The 24,713-nt window shown below is 41.0% G+C and overlaps 2 long non-coding RNA genes across 20 annotated transcripts in view; one reads left to right on the forward strand and one right to left on the reverse strand.

Moving 5' to 3' along the window:
- Gm35161 overlaps window positions 1–12,798 on the forward strand; it is a 32,011-nt gene extending 19,213 nt beyond the window's left edge. The window contains exons 3-7 of one of the 15 annotated variants that reach the window (XR_873629.3): window positions 3,067–3,141; window positions 3,641–5,718; window positions 5,827–6,092; window positions 9,069–9,155; window positions 12,632–12,798. This is a non-coding gene — a long non-coding RNA (predicted gene, 35161). Of the gene's footprint in view, window positions 1–3,066; window positions 3,142–3,640; window positions 6,093–9,068; window positions 9,156–12,627 lie in introns of all 15 variants that reach the window. The other 14 variants (XR_873631.3, XR_873627.3, XR_873628.3 and 11 more) reach the window with 14 other exon arrangements.
- Window positions 1–24,713, reverse strand: part of Gm35049 — a 64,082-nt gene that overhangs the window by 12,838 nt on the left and 26,531 nt on the right. For 3 of the 5 annotated variants that reach the window (XR_382609.3, XR_382608.4, XR_382610.4), the window contains exon 2: window positions 9,118–9,238. The exons of the other annotated variants lie outside the window; for them this stretch is intronic. This is a non-coding gene — a long non-coding RNA (predicted gene, 35049). The remainder of the gene's footprint in view (window positions 1–9,117; window positions 9,239–24,713) is intronic. 5 annotated transcript variants of the gene reach the window in all.

Here is a 24,713-nt window from a genome sequence, read left to right on the forward strand (position 1 = left end):
CTTCGATTTTACTAGGGTCTCAAATGTGAGCAAATTCAGGGTTGCTGATGTGATATTTGTTGACTTAAATATAAGAAAATCACAAGTGATTTTCTAAGTGAAAAAAATCTAAGTGAAACTTGATCACAGGACAGGAACAAGCTTGAAACCGTCAAAGGATTTTGTGTGTATATCTAAAAGCTCCTGAGAAACACAGACTATCTTAGGGTTTCTATTCCTGTGAAGAGATACCATGACTATGGCAACTCTTATAAAGGAAAACATTTAATTGAGGTTGGATTACAGTTTCAGAGGATTAGTCCCTTATCATAATGGTGGGAGCATGGTGGCATGCAGACCGACATGGTGCTGGGGAAGGAACCAAGAGCAGGCAGGCAGCAGGAAATGAACTGAGACATACTGAGAACTCAATGCCCACCCCCTAGTGACATACTTCTGCCACAAAGCCAACCTACTCCAGCAAGGCCACACATCCTACCAGTGCTAGTCCCTATGGACCTATGGGGGCCATTTTCATTCAAATCACCACACAGACTAACACTGCCTTGTGATGTCACCAAGCCTTTTTAATAAATAATGATAATTGGCAGTACAAACAAGAGGAATTTTATGAGAGAGGGATACAAAGATAGAGAGACAGAGAGAAAGACAGGGAGTAAACAGGGGCTGTCATGCTTGAAGCTACCTCTGAATGACAGGTGGAGAACTCTAAGTACAATTACCTCTGTAGACTGCATGCAGAATGGCAGGATGTTGGAGCTTCGGGGAAATTGACTCACATTGTCCACTAGAGGAACCTCTCTGATCACTTGAGGGCCTTACCATGAGATGGCATAACTTCTCTTTGATGACCAAATCAAAGAGTGGATGAATATATAATGACATGTGTAGGTGGGCTTTTTGTGGTTACTTTATTAGTTTCTGATATATAGATCACCTTCCCAACCCTTGTTCCACCCTAATCCCTTCCATCCCCACAACACTATGTAGGAGAGAGAGAAAGTTAGAGGGGAAATGGAAGATACAGACCTCTTTAGACTACTTCTTGCTGATTAGGGGCATTGAGTTCCTTGGGACAAGTCAAATCTTTGTCAGCAGGATATCTAATTTCTTCTCCTCTCTTTGCTCATGACTGCTTGACAAACCAAAGCAAAAGGGACCAGCAGCAGCCTCCTTGGAGTGGGCAGCACACCCCACTTAGGTTCTGGCCTTTATAACCTCTGAAAAGTTCCCAGAATTCCAAACATAAACTATTGATCTACAGCTGGGCAAAAATATCAAACCAGTCCTAGTTCGTGAGACAAATCATAGTCACCTGATGTGAAACAGACTCTTATCCCACACCTGGGATTGAAACAAAAATATATTCACACAACATAACTGAGTTTAAAAAAAAAACAACATTCTCACTATAAACATGAAACAAAATAAAATAATGAAAGAAACCACAAATACCAAGTTACTTTCTATTTAAATTGAGGTACTATTAAAACCATAAATTTTTAAATGAACTAGATTAAGCAAATATGTTTAATGCCAATATTGGAAGGTGGTGGGTGGGAGGTAGGGGGACAGGACATACAACCACAGGAAGCTCAATAGATACTGAACATGGAGGAGTTAGGATCCCGTGAGGATCACATGTTTAATAAAAATGAAATAGTATGGAAATCATTTCATATTTTCAATGAATATGCACAGTATTTACCACAGTACCCGCTATACTAAGATGTTAAAGCAAAGAAAACACATAAGCAGCTATCCACAGTAGGTGTAACTGTTGGTACACTTTCCTTCCACTTAAATTTACTTACCTTCTCTACTTTCTAAAGAGGTCCTATGTTCTATCAGGAATATGCCTTTTTAAATCATAACCTTTTGAAAAAGCCTGCTGATCTTAAGTCAAGGTCTGCAGAGCACAGGAAGAACACGTTCAGCATTTATGAAAACCAGGCAAACTCTTCTAATGCATTAAACAAGTGCCATCAAAGGTTCAGTGTAAAAGTAGTGAGACCCAGGTCATAGTCCACATGTCTTTCACAATACCTAGTAACTGCTTTAAGTAGCTGTTTTTCAGGTAATCAAGATTATCTTCAGGAATTAATGAGATATATGTTGCCTTTAAGCTCATCTCGGAGAGTCTGTTAGAGAAATCATTCAGTTTTTAAAGATAAGACTGCTTAAAAGTCTTAAACCCAAATTAATCCATAACCCAGCTGTCAAGCAGAAACTAAATGTACTAATTCTAACAGTGTGTTATGAGGTGATGAATGCCAGTCTTAGTTCCCAGAAATTATTAAATAAACCCTCAGAGAAGTGCTTTGTGTCCCAAAGCATTCCAGGGTGAATTGACAGACATTTATACTTGGAATCAGGTTACAAAATATGAGACAAATAAGATGCAAGGGGCTTCATTCTGACTGCCTGGGAAGCCATGGCCAAGCCTTTGCTTTGGTAATAAGAGAGCCTGATCTTGCAGCTGTTAGGGCTCCTACACCTCCTTGGCTTTCCTGAAATACCCATGGAAACATATACTGCTGTTAAAGCTGACAAAGCCACCTTACCTTCAAATGTTTGCATAGCATCAGCACCTACAAATTATGATAAACATGGTCTTGATTTTAGGGTTGGTTAGGAAAACCATGGTATTGATCAATCTTACTCACTCTTTGTTCTCTAAATTCTCTAAAGAAGGACTCACAGGATAACACTTTCCTAACCCATTATACCAACAACGTTATTTGGAGATCTAAGCTTTTGGCTCTTAGTTAAGCCAATCAGGAGTATTCCATTCCAGCTTCCTGGAGCAATGGTGACGCTCATGTAAATAGACACATTGAATACATTTAATAACCAGCTAGTGAAGTTTCACTTCACTAATGAAATGATGATTATACAAGGTCACTCTCAAACTTAAGAACTGATAACCAAGAAGGGCCCTACCCTTCAGGCAGTTAGAATACAAATAAGCTTGATGTATATATGACTTTACAGCTGGAAATTCTGAGGAGTAGCCTTGGAAGACATGTCTAAAACCAGGACTCTCTAAGCTGTCCTCCATTCCAGGGCCTGTATCTGTTCATCTCAAGCATCCAGTGGCTGTTTGTGAGGCGCTTGGTAACACGCCTCTGGGAGCACCGGGTGAGTGTGCACTGACCAGTTTTTCTTTAATTTTTGCATGTGTCTGTTTGTGTGTTGTACACGTGCATACAGATGCTTGAATGTGTGTAAGTCCACATATGTGTACACGCCTGAGGGGGCATGACATCAGGTGTCCTCTTTGATAATCTTCCACTTTGTTTAGTAAAGCAGGGCCTCTCATTATACCAAGGGCTCACCAATCCTGCTGGTCTAGCTCTACAGCTTTGCCCTCATATCATCTATCTCTGCCTTATGAGTGCTGGGATTACAGGTGGGTGTGCTTGCCTGTATCCCATGGGTTCTGGGACTACAAGTGGGTGTCCATGCCTGTGTCCCACAGGTGCTATAACTATGGATGTGTTTCTATACCTGTTTGGTTCACACATGTGCGTGTATATGTGTGTGTGATTGCAACTCTAGTTCCCACTTTTGTGTGTTGAGTGCTTCATTTAGAGTCAGCTCCTCAGCCCTATGCTCAACATATTGTTCTATTCCCAAGGCCTGCCTTTCTATCTAGCCACCATTTCTCTCAACAACTATCATTCAGACATGTAGAAAGGACTCTGCAGTAAAAGTCATCTCACACCTTCCATGGACCGATTCCTACTAGATCTGATGTATCTTCATCGGTGAATAGCCAAGGAGTCAGGGCACTTTTCTGTCAGTAAGTTTGTCTTCTTCATACTTCAGTATGATGAGTTTTGTAGTTTGATACATCTCATCCTGGATTCGGCAGATTATAAACGTAACCGAGTGACATAAAGCAGCAAATGGGGAGATCACTGGACAACGTGGCAGATGCCTCCATTTATAAAGACATGAGGTAAAACTCAAACTACATCTTTGAAGCCCAAACCTCAGCACCCGTGGGCTCTGCCTGCCTTGGCACATGGGATTATTTATTGAACCCTGAAATGTCCTCCCACCCCCTTACCTACAGGTAGCCAGATGAGCAAAGGTGAACGACTGCTATTTGTAATAAGTAGACACTCTAACCCAGAAGAACAAATGGCAGTCCTGCTCCTCTGGAGGACAAGTGCTGTCCTGAGTTCCATGTTGCTAGAAATGGATCAGTGGCTTATTTCCTTTTTACACCATGGCTGAGGCAGGAGATATCAGGAAGTCATAACATCCTACTTTACTACCAGGTTACCTCTAGGGGAAAAGACACCATTGGCTTTGCTCCCTCTTCATATAATGGAGTAAGCCGTGGAGATGACAAGAGATAGACTTAGTTAAAAGGAATCAGGATGGAACCTCAGAAGAGGGTATTTGCTTAGTGTCAACATCTCTGAATGTGTTTGGCTGAGGATGGAATGGCCATTTGTATCTTGGAGAGTCACTGAAGGACCTTCCATAGTGCATCTCCAATGTCCCCCCTTCTTCATAGCTCTCAATGGGGCAGTAGCTACTCTTGGCTGCTGCACTGTGAGCACAGCCCTCCTAAGGCAAGGCTGACACCCATCCTCTTCATGCATTCAACTTTAATCTGATCCATGAAACCATGCTGTAAAGGAAGCCTGACTCCAGGCCCCTTTACAGCGCTACTGTTCATCTAATGCCCTGGGTGTGCCATAGCATTTTACAGATGTTTTCAGTACAAAGTACTAAGCTTGCTTCAGTCATAATTATGTGTGAATGCTCTTGTACTCCCTAGGGAAGAAAATGGCTGTGGTATTTAAAATATCACTCTCTCAAGGTCTAAGAAACCCAGAATCATATTCCGTATATTCTACTTCTTCCCCAAATCTTCTACTCTTCATTTTTGTGTGGAAATAATTATTACAATTGGGATTTTCTTTTTACAGCAAAGTTAAAGTTGGATGCTGACAAAGTTTTCAGAAAATTCTAAAAGCTTCCCAATGTGTAAAGAATTTGACTTTTAATGTGTGATTTTGGATAAAGGGTACTCTGTGTAAGATGGTTGCTTTATTTGAATGAAATGGTCGGGCTGTCATTTGAAATAAGTGTGGGATATTTTCACAGAAGCTTTTACAACTATGTCTTAGTTAGGGTGTGAAAAGAAGCCATGACCATATCAACTTCTATAAGGTAAACATTTAATTATGGCTATCTTATTGTTTCAAAGATTTTTTTCCATTATCATCATGGCAGAAACATGGCTGCATATCATGGCTGACAGACATGGTACAGGAGGAGCTAAGAGTTTTACATATTGATCTGAAGACAGCCAAAGAAGAAATGAGCCACTAGGCCAAGCTTGAGCTTCTGGGACCTCAAAGCTTGCACCCACAGTGACATAGTATCTCCAACAAGGTTACACCCCCTAATAGTGTCACTTGCTATGGACCAAGCATTCAACCCTTTGTAATATTCTTTCAGGTTTACTTCTTCCAAATAGGCTATGTATCAAAAAAGAAATGTTTCTTTAGACAGGATGGTTTTTTTTTTTGACATAGGTACAATCTTCAGACAAATTCTGTCAATCACTCAGTAAACATTTGCTGGATAAGTGAATTTGCAGCAAGCATAATCTGTCACTACCTTTACTTTTTAGGGTGGAAGGATGATTGATGTGAGCGTACAGATATTCCCTGAAACATCTGAGTGATTTTAGTATGTATGCATTGAACCAAATATTACTTAGTCTTTCAAAAAAATACTAGAAAAGGTTTTGGGCAGAGGAAGCTAAGAAAACTAACATGTCTGGTCTTATTTATGTAGTTACATCAAAATGTTACTCTGACCTGAATTTAAGATGGATAAAGAACTAGGCACGTGGTCTTGAAGACGATTGTTTGGACAATAAATATGTGATCAATAAAGAACAAAGGAAGAGTTCGAAGAGTGGATTGTGTCTTCACATTGAGATATAGTGCCCCTCACCAAAAATGAGATAAAAGGAAGCTTCTGGAAAATCATGTCTTAGAATGTGAAAAGATCATCAGGAAGCATGCAGAAGGGGATGAGCACTGGCCTCCGTGCAGATGGTATCTCTATCATACCTTAAATGAAAATGACATTCTAGAAACATGTCTTAAACATAACAATAAGCCATACATTTCAAAGAAGTTTTTTTCCTACTTTCTCCCTGAGAATAATTCAGAAGAGAGGCATTGTTTTAAAATTTTGCAGACCTAACTAATGCCAGAGCTGAAGGAAAAGCATATTCCCCTATCTGCTTTTGTGTCCTGTCTGCTGCTATGGATGTGTGACTGCAATTGGGCTGCACAGAGCTGGCTTTAGACACACCTCACTGGAAAGGTTGCTGGGGAGGGGGGGGGCACACGCTTTGGTGATCTGCTGAGGTAATTGTGAATAGCCCTCTTTGTTACTAAGCCAGAACTTGAAAGGCAGTAGCTCCTTAAAGGTTAATTGCAACCTGAAACCACAGCGATGACAAGTGTGTGTGTGTGTGTGTGTGTGTGTGTGTGTGTGTGAGAGAGAGAGAGAGAGAGAGCATGAGAGAGAGCATGAGAGAGAGAGAGAGAGAGCATGAGAGAGCACAAGAGAGAGACTGAAAGGGCAGAGAGTGTTCACTGATGGGGAAAGTTAGGAAGTTCTGCTTTTCTGCATAGCATGCACTGAGAGCTATAGTTTTAACCTAAAATTTAAGGTCAGCCCTTGGAGGGCAAGATCTTGGCAAACTTAGCCAGCACTAATCTATATAGTTGCATACGTTAGAATTGGCGCCAGAACTCACATAGAAAGTAAATAACTTAGAAAAACAAAGACAAACTTGTAGGAGAGTCTATGTGTGGGGAGTCTACTTCTCAGTCTAAGGGTTGCTACACACTTTCTCATGTTGTAAAAGAATGTGTCCCATGTATACAAAAGAATTTCTGTCAGCTCTAGAGGAAAATGAAGTCATGGTGTTTTCAGGAAAACAAGATAGCGATTATCATGTTAGGCAAAATAAGCCAGTCTTAGACAAATATTGCATGTCTCTCTCAGATGTGGGATTTATAATGAAGTGTGTGTGTGTGTGTGTGTGTGTGTGTGTGTGTGTGTGTGTGTATGTGAGTGTGTGTGTGTGTGCGCGCGCGCACGTGTGTGTGAATTTTTTACAGTGAAGTCCATCATTGTGTTTAATAACCACAAAACTAACAAAATAAAATCTACCAAGATGGTAAGCTCGGTAATCAAGGCAGCGTGTTTCTGCCTTCAGGGTGGGCAGGCAGCAGAACTGAGCAGTCTGCAGATGGAGCTTTAGGTGCGTGGGGAAATAAATGCGAACAAATGTTCCCGTGAAGCTCAACGGGGAACATGGAGTCTTCTCACAAATGATCAGGCACAACTGGTTATCTGTTCAACCTGAGCCATGCTCTATACCTAGCATGAAAACAGACAGAAGTTGATGGAGAACAGATGACGTTCAAAAGCTTTAAGTCTAAAACTTTTGCCAAAGCCTCTGAGACAGTATTTCTTATAACTGAAGTTGTTCAATATTTCTTAGAGAGATTACAAATGCGCTTACTGTAACATATGTCAAAGCCAGAAAAGATACACTGGATTTCATTACAGTTAATACTATCTGTTCCTTAAAGACTGACAATAAGTAAAAGTGCAAATCACAGATCAGGTGATTATTATCACTATCATATTATAATACATATTATACTATGTAAATAGCCAAGTTCTATGCAGAAGTTTACAAATGGAAAAAAAAATTACCGGCCACTTTTAAAGTGTCAAGAATTTCTTCAGAAAACAACATGACTGCAGAGTTAAGAGAAACAGTTGATATCGATAATTAGGAAGAAAGCACACTGTGAAACCAGGATGAGATACTACTTACTATCTATAAAGCCCCTCGACTGATCAAGTATAAAGAACTTCCTGACTTAAAGGATGGAGAGAAGGAGCTTGGGAGGGTAGCTCATTCTTGCTCTAGTCAAGTGAAATGGTATGATCTCTAAGAAAAACTGGCCCGTGGTTTCTAATAATATTTGTTTGAGTCCTATTTCTGTTGCTATCATGAAACACCAAGACAAAAGCAACTAAGAGAGGAAAGGGCTTATTTTAGCTGGGAATTCCAATTTAAATCCTACCATGGCACAGATATCAAGACAGCAAGACGTTCAAGAGTTTAGTCACATCCACAGTTGAGAGCAGGGAAGGAACATGTGTGCACTTACTGCCCAGCTCCTGTTCTTCACCCTTCTGCAGTTCAAAATTCAAGCCTAGGGAGTACTTCCACCCATAGTGAGCTGCCTCTCCCCATCTTCATTAACAAATCAGGAAATCACCCTGCAAGCATTCCAGGAGGCCAACCTGACCTAGACAGTCCCTCACTGAAACTTCCTTCCCAGGCAATCTTAGACTGTATCCAGTTGCCAAATAAAATTAATCATCACAACACTAGACAAAAAGCTACCTTATGGTCCAGCAATTGAACTCTATTGTATTTCTGTACCATACATGAAAACATATGCCTACCATAAAGGGTTTTTGGCTACTTCATTCATATTAACAAATAATATCAATGATCTAAATGCCAATCAACACAGAGAGAAAGTGAATGACATTATGCTCAACCAATGACATTTTCCTCAGTATCAGGAAGAGATGACCTAGAATGCTTGTAACAGGGATGAACATAAGAGGTACTCAGCATATTTATGAAACTCAAGAGCATAAAAGTATCTCCGTGTAACAAGAACTCTGAATTTAGGGATCTACTAAGAAATATTAGGATTTGAAAGCTGACAGCAATTCCCCATGCTTTATTGATTTCATGCTATACACATTCTAAGAAACTCATGGTAGAGCAAACTTAGGATCTAAACGTTTTACTATATGTAATTATATCTCAACAGAAATCATAAAATGCAAGCTCTTCTTACCCCCCACGACACTTATGAATATTTTGTTGCTTTATTAAATGAGGCATTCAATCAAATATGCATTTTGACTGCATCATGAATATGAAACGTGCTGATTACCAATTCATATTCATTTGGAAGCCCACAGGCAGACACCAAATCACCTTGTGTGACAGGAAGATGGACTTACCCAACCCTCGCGTCTTCAATCTCTCATCTATTAACACGGTGATTACGTTTAATGACTTTGTTCTCCTCAGTGTAATCAGACAAGAGACTGTAGATGGAAAATTCATAAAGTATTCTAACTCCTGCCAGGAAAAGAATTCAAGATGTTAATCAACTCTCATCAACTCCTATGTGTCTAACTCTTTGTAAGATGCTTTTCTTGTAGACCTACGTAGCCAGCTAACCATCTTGTCCAGAAAGGACAGTGTTCCTTTTTTAGCCTCTCTCTGTAGGAACCAAAACCCTCATGTAGTGCCCACAGGATCATCCTACTATACTCTGTGCAAACCCATGGTCTCTTCCTTTTAAAATATTACCTCAAGTAAAGTTAATACGTAAATAGGGTAAAGTTTCATAGTCCTCCTCACTTATGAAAAGCTAAGCATGAAAATCAGACGTTTGGAAGGAAGGTAGGAAAGTCATCATTGACTTATTCTACAGATAAAATAATGGAAGCTCGCGACATTTAAGTACATTCATAATTAAACAATAAATTTAGATGAAGGATCCATCTGCAGTACACTTAGTAGAAATCTGCCCTGGGTTTTGAGGCCTTCCTAAATTAAACTTCCTTATGAATTTCAAAATCTACACAGCCTGTATGCCAGTATTTGAGAATTATTTTTTCCCCAGTGATAGAGATGAATCATGTGAATTTGGGCACACTAGTTCAGTACTCTACTATGGAATTACATCCTCAGCCCTTTGATGTAGTGTTTGAGACAGCAAGAAACAGATTCCTAAACTCATTCATAGGAAACGGGAAAGAGCTGTGTGTGTGTGTGTGTGTGTGTGTGTGTGTGTGTTTCTATGTTTCTAAATCTCAATCCTAGCAAAAATGTTCTGTGGAAAAGAAAATATCTACTAACTATCTACAAGTCTGACCCCAACTTTTCAAAAAAATTTAATTTTATTTTATAATTTTGAATATGTAGATCACGTGTAGAACCCACTTTTCCCTCCCATTCCATATCACTTTTGGCTGTGCATCTTGTCTACAAATCTCTATCTCATTTTCTTGTCTATTAACATTGTTCTGTGACCCACTGGCACAATTAGGACCATCCATCAACTGTATGAGCATGGGCTTAAAGCAATCTTTTGGAGATTGGTGGACTCAACTGTGGATACACAACTGAAGGCAATGATTTCCCCCATGGCAAAATCTACTGGTGCAGAAATAAAGGAAAGGACATCTAGAAGAGCTTCCCTATTCCTTGATTATTGACAGAACTGTTTGTTTGTTTGTTTGTTTGTTATTTTTATGTGAGCAGGTAGCTATGAGCTGAGGTGAGCTAATAATTGCAATGGTTGTATGAGTTCAGAGAAAGGTACTTTACAGTCCCTTGTGCCATCCTCTTGCTCGTGCCAAAGACAGGACAGGAAGTATATAAAAGCTGAAGTCTTTCCTCATAGCCTTCCCAAGAACCAGGACAAGGATCTCTCTCTGTTTCCCCACTCATCCACACACCACCACCTCTACTCTAGGAAATACTCTGCAATGGTAATTATGCAGCTGCCTTTTGATGGAGAACAAAGACACCTCCAAAGAGCCCTGGTGATCATTCTCACATTTTGCTTTGGAGCTATTTATAGCAATTGGCCTTTGACAGTGATTCCTGACTCATGCACAGATCTTTCGAATCCAAAGTCCGTAGCAACCACACCTGTGCGGCTGATTTACCTAAGCAGTGAACACACAGTATGTGCAGTCTGTCTCCCATGTCACATTGATCTCCTGCTGAAAGATCACCCTGTTTGTTTCTTTGGCTCAAAGCTAGATCTCCCATCCTGCAGCTTGTTATTGAACACAGCACACAACTATCCAGACTCCTCTTCCATCAACTACTCACCAGGCTACCTTCCTTCTAACCACACTAGTGTCAATAGATGAATAAATAAAGAAAATAGGACACACACACACACACACACACACACACACACACACACACACACAGAGGAGGCACCCTTCAAGTTCCATTCTTGTCTTCTCTTCTATTTACAAACTCCATTTTGGAGAGCTGTCAAGTCTTCCTTCTTTGCTAAGTCAAACTTTGAACATGATTTTGAAGGCAAGACAGACACTCTGATTGTATGATAAGATTTCTTAAGTTAACTGTTGTCTTAGAATTATGGCGCGCTCACTCTCAGGGCTTCTTGCCACATGGACAGATACCCCATGTGTCATGCCTGCTCTCTGCCAGCTTCTTAAATGAAACCTGGTTGCTTTGTCTGAATTTCGTTTCTTCGGGAAAGCCCATGTTAACCACTCTTCTTTACCCATTATAACACTCTGCACGATTCTCTGGTGGAGCAGGAGGCAGCTCATGACATTGTCTATAAATTGGTTTTCATTACACAATAACAAAATATTGGTTAGCAAATGATGCTGGGCTATCTATCCTTTTAGATTCTCCCAAGTATAATATTTGAGTGAGTTTTTTTTCCTGTGAATCAGAAAGTAAGCAAAATAAGGAAGATTGCTTGTAAAACTATTAGAGTTTCTAATTTAATGCTTGCTCACTTCAGAGAGAATTGGTCTAAAAGGTCAAAAATCTTCATTTAAACATTGTTACTCGGGAGACTATTGAAAAGTAATTGATTTGTTTCACAGAGATATTTAACTAGGTTCAGACAAGGAGGGCATTTCAGCTTGAATCTCTTGTGTTTTCTTATGCTTATTAGCTGCATAAGGACAGTATATTGATAGAGGGTATAAACAGAAGATATTTTTAGTAACTAAAATATATCCCAGGGACACTAATTTAACCAACTAAATAAGGTTTTAAGTCCATGTTTATTATAACACTATAGTTGTGGAACCAGTCTAAGAGGTTGTGAATAGATGAATGAATATAGAAAATGGGACACACACACTCACACAAACCACATGTACATACACATATACATACACAGGAACAACACATGAGCACACACACACACTCACACACACACACACAAGTTTCCTTCTGGTATAAAAAACAGTGGGATTTTGCTATTTGCAGGAATGGATTCACCTGGAGGTTGACATATTAGATGAAATAACTCAGACTCAAAAGACAAATAGTACATATTTTATTTCCTTTTTTGATTCTAGATGTTATATAAGTTATATGTGTGTGTATATATATATATATATATATATGTGTGTGTGTGTGTGTGTGTGTGTGTGTGTGTGTGTGTGTATACACATGCATGCATGCATACATATAGGACATGAAAGTAGAATGAGACTGTTTAAGGAAATGAGGGGAAGGGAGAGAGGAGGAGGTAGGAAAAGGGAGGTACAGATGAGAAAAGTTCCCGTTACACTTGTATGAACTGTCGTCATAAAACATAGTAGTACTATGTATAATAAACATTTGTCAATGAAATGCTTTATAAAATTTGAACGTTATTTGATTTTTTATATTAATGCAGAGAAAATATTAAGTTTGTTGAAAAGGTCTTAAATGTTATATGTTCTTTCAAGGCAGGTTCTTCTTGTGCATCCTGGGATGATTTGGAAGCAACTACGCAGCCCACATTGACCTCAAGCTTTTTCTCCTCTTCCTCTGCCTCACAAATGCTGGGATTATAGGTGTGTGCTCCCATGCTCAGCTAAAGCAATTAATTAAAAGCCAATGTTGTTAACAATGTTAAATGACTGTAAATCATTCTAGATGTTTGACTCATTTTCTGGAACTATCTGGTGGTTTAGAATTAACTGCTTGGGGTTGGCATCAGTTTCTGAAACTCGTTTTAAGCAGAGTTATAGACTTCACCTTAGAAAAGAATCAGATGAGGAAAGGACCAGCTATATTTTCTTAAAATGAAGACATTAAAGGAGCAAAACTTGATACCCATATGAATGGATTCTAATGTTTAAAGACAATTTTAAAAAAACAAAACAAAACAAAACCCTGTGCATCCAACATGAGTCTGAATATGAACAGGCATAATCACCAGCTGTAATCAGGACAGACAGGTATGAGAAGACATACAGACAGAGCCATGGGATAGCACACAGCCCAGGGGTAAGCACACATAAATCTAGTCACTTATGTGTGACAAAAGAGTAAAGGTGATCCCATGGGAAACACACTGTTATCAACAATTAGACTAGACACAATTTTCAAAGGAGAATAGAGACTTTTCTGGATGCCTTTCACAACTGACTTGGATGTAAGACAAAAGGCTGTAGAGATCCCTTAGAGCTAGTATACACAAAGATGTATACTATATATGAATACTATGTATATGCATTTATATATGTATTTACATACATATATAAATATTATATATGTAGATGGCCTTGGAATTCAGATTCCTTTCTTTTCTGTTGGTGTGGCTGTCATACCCAAAAGTGCCTTATGGAGGCAACAGTTTACTTGGGTTAATGGCTCCAGAGGGAGTCTCTTTAATGGCAGCAAGCAGGCATGACAGCCAGAGCAAGAAGCTGAAAGATCAGGTCTTCAAACACAAACACAAGGCAGAAGGTGAACTGGAGGTTAGCCGAAGCTATAAAATCTCAAAGTGCCCACAGCGAGTGTCTTTCAGCAAGGCCATGGCCTCCTCCCCAAACAACACCATCAACTGGATACCACATTTAAACTACAGGACTCATTCAAACCATCACAGTTTTGTAAGGGCATTTTAGATAAAGCAGCAAAGGCACCATCAAAGAAAGGATTGATAAATGATGTTCAATAAAACTTAAAAATTGAAAAAATAAAATTTCAATTCCATGAATAAAATTGCTAAGGGAATAATTTACATATAAGAAAGAAATATTATGTATGTGTGTATGTGTGTCTATGTGTATATGTGTGTTTGTGTGTTGAGGATAACTAAGCCAGAATTACTGATAGACTGTTAATCAAAAGGAAGGAAGGGGAGGGGAAGGGAAGGGAAGGGAAGGAGAGGGGAGGGGAGGGGAGGGGAGGGGAGGGAAGGGAAGAGAGAGAGAGAGAGAGAGAGAGAGAGAGAGAGAGAGAGAGAGAGAGAAGGAACGAAGGGAGGGAGAGAGAGAAAAAAAGAAAGAAATTAGTTAGATCATCAACCCATGTATAGATTGAAAGACTTTTTATTTTTCAGTTATATACTCTAGTAATTAACTGTGTCTGAAATATACCTGGCACATTTCCTCTATGATTCTGTAGGTTATTTCTTCACTCTACTGATGAGTTACTGTTCTTTGAGAAGGCTCACTCGTCAATCCCTGGTGTGTGTGTGTGTGTGTGTGTGTGTGTGTGTGTGTGTGTGTGTGTACGTGTGCATGTGTGTGGCTGTGTGTGTGCACATGTGGATGTGTCCTGAAACCAGAAAGGACTAGGAGAATGGGGAAAGATCCTCATATCTGGGAGAAAAGAGTAGTAGCATCCTGAGATATGAAAGCAGACTGGAGGTCATTGAGTAAGGAAGGGGATTGGCCCGAGAGAGGAGAGGACCTGGGAAGGAAAGTGGGGGGACAGGGAAAAGAGGAAACTAAGTATACAGATGTGATAATAAAATCCATTGCTGTGTATGTTACTTTAAAGAACTACTAATAAATAACAAGAGAAAAACTATAGTCGATAACCTACAGGAAAGTACATAGATGATGCATAAGCACATTAATTGCTCCTCATCCTGTGCAGTCAGTAAAATGAAAACACGGATGCCCCACTGCACATCTACAATGTGAATGGTGGAGCAGAAGCCCAGAACGCTGACAATGACAGATGCTGGTGAACTTACAGAGTACTGAGCCTTGTGAGCATTGCTACAGAGGCTACAAAGTGATGCGTGAGCTTCAGAAAACATCTGGCAAACGCTTCTGACGCCATACGCACTCTTCTTGCATGATCTTGGTCTGCACACAAGAGCTGAAGCCTGATGTTCCAATCAAAGTCTGTCCAGATGTCCTCAGCTGCCATAGCTGATGTAGCAACCTTGACTTTAGAACACTGTAAATGTGCTATAGTAGAAAGCTTAGTCCAAATTTTGATCTTTTTCCAGGCTAATGCTATGTGGTAGCTACAGCTTTTCGGCATCTGCTCCATCAAAACATACAAGCAAGACTCCACAGTGTGCCGTTAAGCTTAATGTTTCTAAACATTAAACACACCAATGATTTAACAATATTTGCAACTTAGAGTGGTTTTTTTTATCAGTATGTCATCCACTATAAAACTGAGGAATGCCTGAACATGGATGTGCGTGGCACAGTTATTTACAGTTTCTCAGACTTGTCAATCACCAGCCAAAGGATAGACTGTGGTACATCTAGACAACAGAACATAATAGACCACTAAAAGTGGATGAGCTGTCAAGCTATTAAAAGCAACAACACAAGTTTACATGGATGTCGCTAAGGGGAAAGTGCAAATCTGAAAAGGCTAAATACTGTATGACCCCAAATACGACATTCTAGAAAATGCAAAATGTTTAAGGCAAGGAACAGCCATTATGTAAAGCACAAACTCAACCTCAGAGCTATGATGGAAATTCTAAGCTACTCTGTCTGCATGGCGCTCTGGTTGGCAGAGGTCCTTTAAAGCTATTCCCAACATTCAGGGCTAAGAGTGAACCCTCACAGAAGCTATGGGCTCACAACAATGTACCAATGTTTCTTCACCAATTTTACTGAATGCTCCAATAGTTAAGGTGTATGCGTGTGAAGGGGCTGGGCACACATTGGAAATATCTTTCCTTCTCCTCAGATTTTCTGTGAACCCAAAAATGCTCTTGATAAAATAAATGTTATGAAAAAAATATATTTAGTAAAAGTAAAGGTTTGGTAAATGAGTGTTTGAGATAGTTGAGAAATCTATAAAAGGCACAGTTATTTACCACTAATCAAGGCACAATGTTCCAAGCAGCAGAGTCTATTCACTGGGAGCAATGCTAACAATACAAAGCATAATGAGCCAAGAATAACTAAAAAGTCTGCCAGCTTTTCTTGCAAAAGTTGTTTATAATATAACAAATATTATGACGAAGCTGGCCAGTTAGCAATAGGCAGAATCAAGTCTTCTAGTATGCTATTTTGTCTTTTATTTTCAAGTGTGTGTGTGTGTGTGTGTGTGTGTGTGTGTGTGTGTGTGTGTGTGTGTGTGTGCATTGCATGCATTGGGGTATGGGTATATGAGTGCAAGTCACCTCAGAAGTCAGAGGCATTGGATCTCATTGGAACTGGAATTGCAGGAACTTGTAAAGGGCTCAATCTCGTTGCTTGGATCCAAATGTGATCCTCTGCAGGAGCTCTTAACAGCTGCGTGGTCCCCTGCATGGATGCCTTTAAATTTCCATTGCTGGTGACCAGATGGTTTGGGTTGATTGGCCACAGTCTTTGTTTCTCATCTTCCTTCGTGCTCTTGATATGGGTTCAGATATGCTGCCCAGGCTGTCCTCCAACAGTCTTCCTGCCCAGCTCAACAAAGGTCCGGGACTCTTACAGAAAAGTTGGGGGAAGGATTGAAGGCACTGAAGGAGATAGGAACTCCACAGGAAGACCAAGAGAGTCAACTAACCAAGACCCTCAGGAGCACTCAAAGATTAAGAGTATACTAGGCTGGACTGAGGGCACCAGCACATGGGGCTGCCTTGTCTGGCTGCAGTGGGAGAGGATGCACCTAACATTGCAGAGACTTGATGTGCCAGGGAGGGGGGCACACTGAGAGGAGGCCCCACTCTCTCAGAGGAGAAGATGAGAAGAGAGTCAGTAGGGGGGAACTGATCCGGGAGACAGTGTTTGGGATGTAAACAAATAAAAGAAAGGAAGAATGCTTCTGGCACTGAGTCTAATTGTGGCCAGACACTGCAACTCATGTGTAATAAAGTAGTATAGAACTACACACACACACACACACACACACACACACACACACACACACACACACACACCACAAATGACAACAATCAAGTCTGGTGTGTCTGGAGAAGATGAGTGAGTTGCATCAGTGTCAAAGCCACAATCATGACCTCCGAATCCCAAATCAGACAATGTTCCCAGGTAAATCTTCTTGAGTCTGCTCACATGACACTACAGGGGCCTATTTCACACTGTACCCTAGTGACAGGTTGTGGTGAAGATGTAAATGAGGTGAGAACATTGTATAAATTAACTTGAGACAATGAGGTGATAGACTTCATGTTTACCCTTGAAACTTAAAGTACCTCATTGTGTGTATGCAAACATTTACAGCATCAAATAATCCTAATTTTGAGACATGAGGGACACTGAGTTTGCAGAATGATTTTCCATGATGTCTCTATGGTATAAGGCATCATGGGAGACCAGGTAAAGTGTGCATAGGTTCTCAGTCTACCATGACTTACAAAGACACGTATGTAGACTGACCTCAGTGAATGTTCCCACCATAAAAGCAACAGCTTCGTGATGTTTTTGATGATCTTGGTGTGTCACTAATGATCTTGGGGTATCATAGAGTTACCTGCCCTTCAGTAGAGCGGAAAGGGGAGTGACTGTCATAAGTCAGGGCTAGCCTCTACTCTGAGGCCATCTTTTAGTGGCATGTGAACCATACAAATACTGTAACCAGCCAGCTAAGCAAAGTCAGCTGAATATTCAGGGGCTTCATCTTCTCAGTGGTGCCATGACAACCATGCAGATGCTCTACTGCTTATTTCCCCTATTTGTTTTTACAGTGAATCCCATGAAGAGCTTTATTGTGCTGTACCTGAGACACAGTCAGTCTCCAAACCCTTTCCCCCAAGCTTCCATTTTTCTTGACAGTCAATTGCGGCAGGGTTAGTATCAGCACTGAGTTTCTTGAACAACATAAACGGTAATTTGACTCTGTTTTCCAGCACACCGTGAGAGTCTGGGCCTGCTGAGCTTATCTAGAATCAGAGTGGGCTTTGTCCTTTAATACACATGTCAAGTTCAAGGCTCTACTCAATACTTTCATGGCAATAGCGAAATATCTTGTCTTTGATCCTACTAATGTAGGCTCTGAAACATACAGAATTCTACACAGTAATGTATACATACAGAGAGTACCTGATATAAATGCATTGCTCAGATCAACTTCTAATATTTCCCATTCCTCATATCTCACGATGAAAAAGTATGAAATAATAGTTCCCTTGATATTTCTATTCTTTTCCATTTGAAGCAGCAGTGTGACTGCCATGGAAGTTCCTTTGGGGGCGTCAAGGTCATCAATTAATACAGCCACAGAGTGGAATTTCCTTGAGAGGCACTATTGCGTAACATGAATGGACTAGGTCTTCAAAGGGGCAAGATGAAGGGTAACTAGAAGAACTCCTGGCTGCTTCCCACAAACTCAACTTAGAAGAATCAGGACAACCCTGCTATTCACTACCCAGGCGTCTCAGCTCTGGAAAGTCATCCCAAAAAACCTTCCTAGCTTGTTCAGCCTGCGGTGGTTCCTTTTCTCAACTTCAAACCTAAAACTGAACAAAAGCCTGTAATTATCTGTAGTACCTTGCAGATGCTTTGTAAGCCCCATGCTGGCTCTAGTTGGTCCTCTAATGAGCCCTGGACCTGAATTCATGAAACTGGCCACAGCAGGAACCAGCACCAACCTCAAAGACATTTTATTCTAGCACAGCTGAGTGTTAGGGAAGCAGAGCAAAAGAGCCACTCTGCTGCTGCCAGGATGCTCTGCTCACCCTCCTGTCTAATTCGTATAATCCCAGCAATGATGGTAGTGAATCTGGCCACTCTCTGATTCATTAGGCAGAATGTGCATCTGTGAATCTACCAGGAAGGTATTTCATAAATGGATGCCGATATTTCCTTTTTCAATGTAATTAGATATTCTGTTTCAATCCGAGGCCCTTATTGACGCCAAAAAGGAATAATGAAACTTTCAGACATTATACAGCTGGATAGATTTCAGCATCTGCACACAAAAAGAAGGCCACTCCATCCTCCAGGCTGTGGAAGAGGTTGTCAGAGGAACTCTGGCTTCTTTACAAAGAAGTGAGCACTGAGGAGTTTATTTCTTCAAAAAAATCAGAAGAAATAAAGAAGAAAGGAAGGGAAAGAAGGAGGGAGGGAGGGAGGGAGGGAGGGAGGGAGGGAGGGAGGGAGGGAGGGAGGAAATGATAAGAAGAAAGGACAGAATCTAGGAAGTGGGGAGGGAGCTAATGTAGTTTCTTGTCTGAAGTTTCAAACGTAGTGGCAAGGATTAACGAGGGAGTAAAGACAACCAATGAGTACATCCTCCTGCTGTTTAGAAAAGTAAATAACCAAACGCACCCTAGGTGTTGTGCATTTTCCCCATCCATACCGATAACACTGAAAAAAAAATCTCAGCATGACGACGGACTATGAAGCGGGGCGTTATTGGAGGATCTTGCTTTGATTCTTAATGTGGTGATGAAACACCACAGCCTAAATCTTATTGAAAAGAAAGATGTTTGTTTATTTTATGTCTTAGAGGCTCAGAAGTTTGAGGGCACAAAGGTCATGTCTTACATGACACATAATAGAAGTTACTCCAGGATTCAAATGTGAGTGAAAGAGCAGACAGAGGGAAGGTCACCCTTCATCAGAGCACACTCAACACTCCACAGCAGCTAAGCAGTAGCAAGCTACTCCAATAACAATATCAATTCATCCCCGAGAGCACCATCCTCATGAAGCAGTCACCACTCAGAAGCCTTCCTCCCCTGTCTGCCACAGTGAGGATCAAGCTCACAACATAGTAGTTTGGGGACACATTGCAAGCATAGCACTAGGTAAGAAGAATCAAGTTCAGAGTAGCTCAGATGGCCGAAGGTGATCTACCTGGAGTACTGAGAATTTCCCAGGAAAGACTAAATAGCTCCTGAGGTCTGTAATTTAGAGAGAGGAGAGAGTATGCTAAGAGTTGCTGTGGGAAGTTTCCTTTTCACGATGACCTCCAGCTTCTCAGGAGATTGAGTTGGGGTATTGAGCTTTGGAGAGAGCCACTCTTCCCAGAGTGAAACAACAGCCACTTAGCGGCCTGGGTAATTAAAATGGGCAGTCATCCATCTCAAGACCCTGAGAAGTCATCATCTTCCTTACAATCCAAAGGAAACCTGCTGTACTGGAATGTGCCAACTTTATGTAAGAAGCTCCTTATAAATAAATAGCAAGCAAACAGCAACAGTTGGTAACACTTAACCCCTGTCCCAAGCCACCCCATCTTGCAGCCTTGGTGTGGCTCTTTTTCACAGCCAAAGCCAGTGTTTCACTGGTTCATATTTCAGAGACATGGAAACTCTCACATTTTATAAAAAGCCTCCAGTACATTTGTATTCTGTTGTAAGCTGAACAAACTCTCTGAGGATATATCAACCTAGATTTTTAAAAACAGATTTTGCATTAAGTAGTTGATATCGGGAATGTGCTTGAGACTCTCCTCTTTATCTGTGGTCTCCCATGTCTGGGAGCTAGAGCTTCACCCTCTCCACTGAATTGTTCTGTGCAGACATCAGAGGGGTCCTGGTGCTGCTTTCAGAGAAGGTGGAAATGAAGAGAGCTGTGTCTCTGTCTTGTCTTCTATCAATGCAGGCCAAGGGAGGCGTGAAAGAGTATAGGTAAAGTGGGAAGTCATAGGGCTTCCTGTAGGAAATGATCCCACTGTACACTGTTGTCTGCAAGTGATGGACAGAAAATGTGCTTAGGAAAATACTCATTAGGAAGAGAAAGACTAACAGATGTGAATCGCAGGAATAATGTCAACAGAGTGTGTGACACTACTATTAGAACTTGGTGTGACCGTCAATAGGACAAAAAGACCACCAACAGATTGGGAAAGGATCTTTACCTATCCTAAATCAGATAGGGGACTAATATCCAACATATATAAAGAACTCAAGAAGGTGGACTTCAGAAAATCAAATAACCCCATTAAAAAATGGGGCTCAGAACTGAACAAAGAATTCTCACCTGAGGAATACCGAATGGCAGAGAAGCACCTGAAAAAATGCTCAACATCCTTAATCATCAGGGAAATGCAAATCAAAACAACCCTGAGATTCCACCTCACACCAGTCAGAATGGCTAAGATCAAAAATTCAGGTGACAGCAGATGCTGGCGTGGATGTGGAGAAAGAGGAACACTCCTCCATTGTTGGTGGGATTGCAGGCTTGTACAACCACTCTGGAGATCAGTCTGGCGGTTCCTCAGAAAACTGGATATAGTACTACCGGAGGATCCAGCAATACCTCTCCTGGGCATATATCCAGAAGATGCCCCAACTGGTAAGAAGGACACATGCTCCACTATGTTCATAGCAGCCTTATTTATAATAGCCAGAAGCTGGAAGGAACCCAGATGCCCCTCAACAGAGGAATGGATACAGAAGATGTGGTACATCTACACAATGGAGTACTACTCAGCTATTAAAAAGAATGAATTTATGAAATTCCTGGCCAAATGGATGGAACTGGAGGGCATCATCCTGAGTGAGGTAACACATTCACAAAGGAACTCACACAATATGTACTCACTGATAAGTGGATATTAGCCCAAAACCTAAGATACCCAAGATATAAGATACAATTTCCTAAACACATGAAACTCAAGAAAAATGAAGACTGAAGTATGAACACTATGCCCCTCCTTAGAAGTGGGAGCAAAACACCCTTGGAAGGAGTTACAGAGACAAAGTTTGGAGTTGAGATAAAAGGATGGACCATGTAGACACTACCATATCCGGGGATCCATCCCATAATCAGCTTCCAAATGCTGACACCATTGCATACACTAGCAAGATTATGCTGAAAGGACCCTGATATAGCTGTCTCTTGTCAGAGTATGCCTGGGCCTAGCAAACATAGAAGTGGATGCTCACAGTCGGCTATTGGATGGATCACATGGCCCCCAATGAAGGAGCTAGAGAAAGTACCAAAGAAGCTAAAGGGATCTGCAACCCTATAGGTGGAACAACATTATGAACTAACCAGTACCCCGGAGCTCTTGACTCTAGCTGCATATGCATCAAAAGATGGCCTAGTCGGCCATCACTGGAAAGAGAGGCCCATTGGACACGCAAACTTTATATGCCTCAGTACAGGGGAACGCCAGGGCCATAAAAGGGGAGTGGGTGGGTAGGGGAGAGGGGGTGGGTGGCGATGGGGGACTTTTGGTATAGCATTGCAAATGTAAATGAGCGAAATACCTAATAAAAAATGGAAAAAAAAAAAAAAAGAAAAGAACTTGGTGTGAGAGAGGTTGCACAGCCCTGCCAATAGCTCAGTGAAGTAGTGAGGCTGTTACCTCAGCTGTAGGATTAGTGGACAAAAGCGTAAGGAGCATTCGGTGGCATGTTCAGGAACTAGAGCCAATGCCACAGTAGGGCTTTGGGGCCAGGCCAGATGGGGCTGGCTCCATGTCTGGGTGTATGAAGGTTAATTTGTTTCATCAATTAATATTAAATGGATCATTTGTACAGTTTTCTGCTCAGAGTAAAGCCCTTTGCTAATCCCTAGGTTTCAGCCAGCAGGTATTTATTTAGTGTTGGCGCAGGGTGGTGAGTAACCAGAGTAGTCTTAGCAAAAAGCAATTATGACTTCATTTGAAATTCAAGTATATTAAGCATTGTTGATTTTCTTTTCAGTTGAAATAACCTTTCCATGGGGTCTATCGGTCCTTGTCTTTCAGCAGTTATTTGTCAATGGCAAATAAATCCTACTGAAGCAATCCATGTCCTGCTGTCAAGAAAAAAAATCTATTCTTCATGAATTGTCTCTTAGATGGAAAAGGTCAGATAACGTAGCATCCACTGATTTTACCCAAAGGCATCAGGACAAAGCAGAGCCATTGGGTGCCACTTAGTGAGCCTCTAGAAACACAGAGAAACAACAGAAAGATAACTGTAATAAAAATGGAGAACAGAATGATACCAGTAGCTGGGCATTGCTCAGCGCTCACCCTGTACTGAGCCTAGGGGACATCCCGTCATGTGATTGGTCTCATTCAGCATGGCCCTAGGAAGAAGTTTAATTCACACATGTTTGTCTGGATTTATGGAACTCAAAGCAGCTTTGTTGCCACGTCGTTCTGGTTTGGGTCTAGAAACCACCCTTTCCTTGTTAATACACTGTATGTGAAACTGAACCATTCTTCTGAGTCCAACCTCCCACCCTATGCACCCCTGAAAATGTAGACACCACTGGGAAGAAGTTCTGAACTTGTTGACAGCTTTATGGTGTCATGCCAGGGAGACATGTTCACACAGCTGCTATGCAGGGGAAATGTTCACACTGCTGCTATGTAGGGGAAATCTTCACACTACTGCTATGCAGGGGAAATGTTCACACTGCTGCTATGCAGGGGAAATGTTCACACTGCTGCTATGCAGTAGAAATCTTCACACTGCTGCTATGCAGTAAAAATCTTCACACTGCTGCTATGCAATAGAAATCTTCACACTGCTGCTATGCAGTAGAAATCTTCACACTGCTGCTATGCAGTAGAAATCTTCACACTGCTGCTATCCATGGGGAAATGTTCACACTCCTGCTATGCAGTAGAAATGTTCACACTGCTGCTATGCAGTAGAAATGTTCACACTACTGCTATGCAGGGAAAAATGTTCACACTACTGTTATTCAGGAGGAAATGTTCACACTACTGTTATCCAGGGGGAAATGTTCACACTCCTGCCATGCAGGAGAAATGTTCACACTGCTGCTATGCAGGGGCTGTTACTAAAGGGGCCCAATTATGCTTGTCCTCTTTAATGTCCTAGAAGTTGACTTAGCTAAAACTGTTGCTTAAATTTTATCTGATATGAGGTTGTTTTTTTATTTCCTCTGGGCAGGTTTGATGAGGAACCAAGGGGAGGGCTCTGTGTTAATCTCCCAGATTGTATGTAACAGACCACAGTACTTCCCCTTACTCTCTGTAACGACCACGATATTGCTCCCTATTCTCCTATACCAAGACTCACAGTGAAAGCCTCAAGCCTGGGCAGTTTTCAACCTTCTGCTTTCACCATGTCCAAACATCCTTATGCTATATTATATTTATAAATTACACAGCAGAAGAAATCAGCAACAGTGATGATTCCATAGGAAATTATAAAATACAAAATAAAAGTTTGGAGCCATTAGTCAATAAAGTAAAGATCACTTGAATGTAAGAGCCATGGTGCTATCCAGTCTGGTGGCTGAGACCACTCTGATGTGAATTGAGAGGAGGGAACAGTGAACACAGTAGATGTGAGAGATGAAGGACGAAGCATCTTTGTTCTAGGAAATGGAGATAGATGGTATAATATTTCATCACAAAGTGGAAACAGGCTGAGTGATTGAGGACTTACAAATTGATTCTTCAAAAGTTATCTATTATTATTGTGAGTGTGTGCACCATTCATATGTGTGCACACCGTGGAGCATGTATGGAAGCCAGAGGGCATCTTTTACTGTCAGTATTCCATCCACCTTTACATAGCCTTTGAGGATTGAACTGTGGTCCCCAAGAGTGCATAGCAAATGCCTTCACCAACTGGATCCCAACCTGTACTTCCTTATGGAATTTTTAAGAGCTTGGGTTACCATAGCTAGCTGAAAATGCAAAAAGTAAAATTGTCATTAGGAGAAAAGGCCTACCGTACCACCATCATGGT

Source organism: Mus musculus, chromosome 13 (genome assembly GCF_000001635.26).
Source record: "Mus musculus strain C57BL/6J chromosome 13, GRCm38.p6 C57BL/6J".
Classification (NCBI taxonomy): domain Eukaryota; kingdom Metazoa; phylum Chordata; class Mammalia; order Rodentia; family Muridae; genus Mus; species Mus musculus.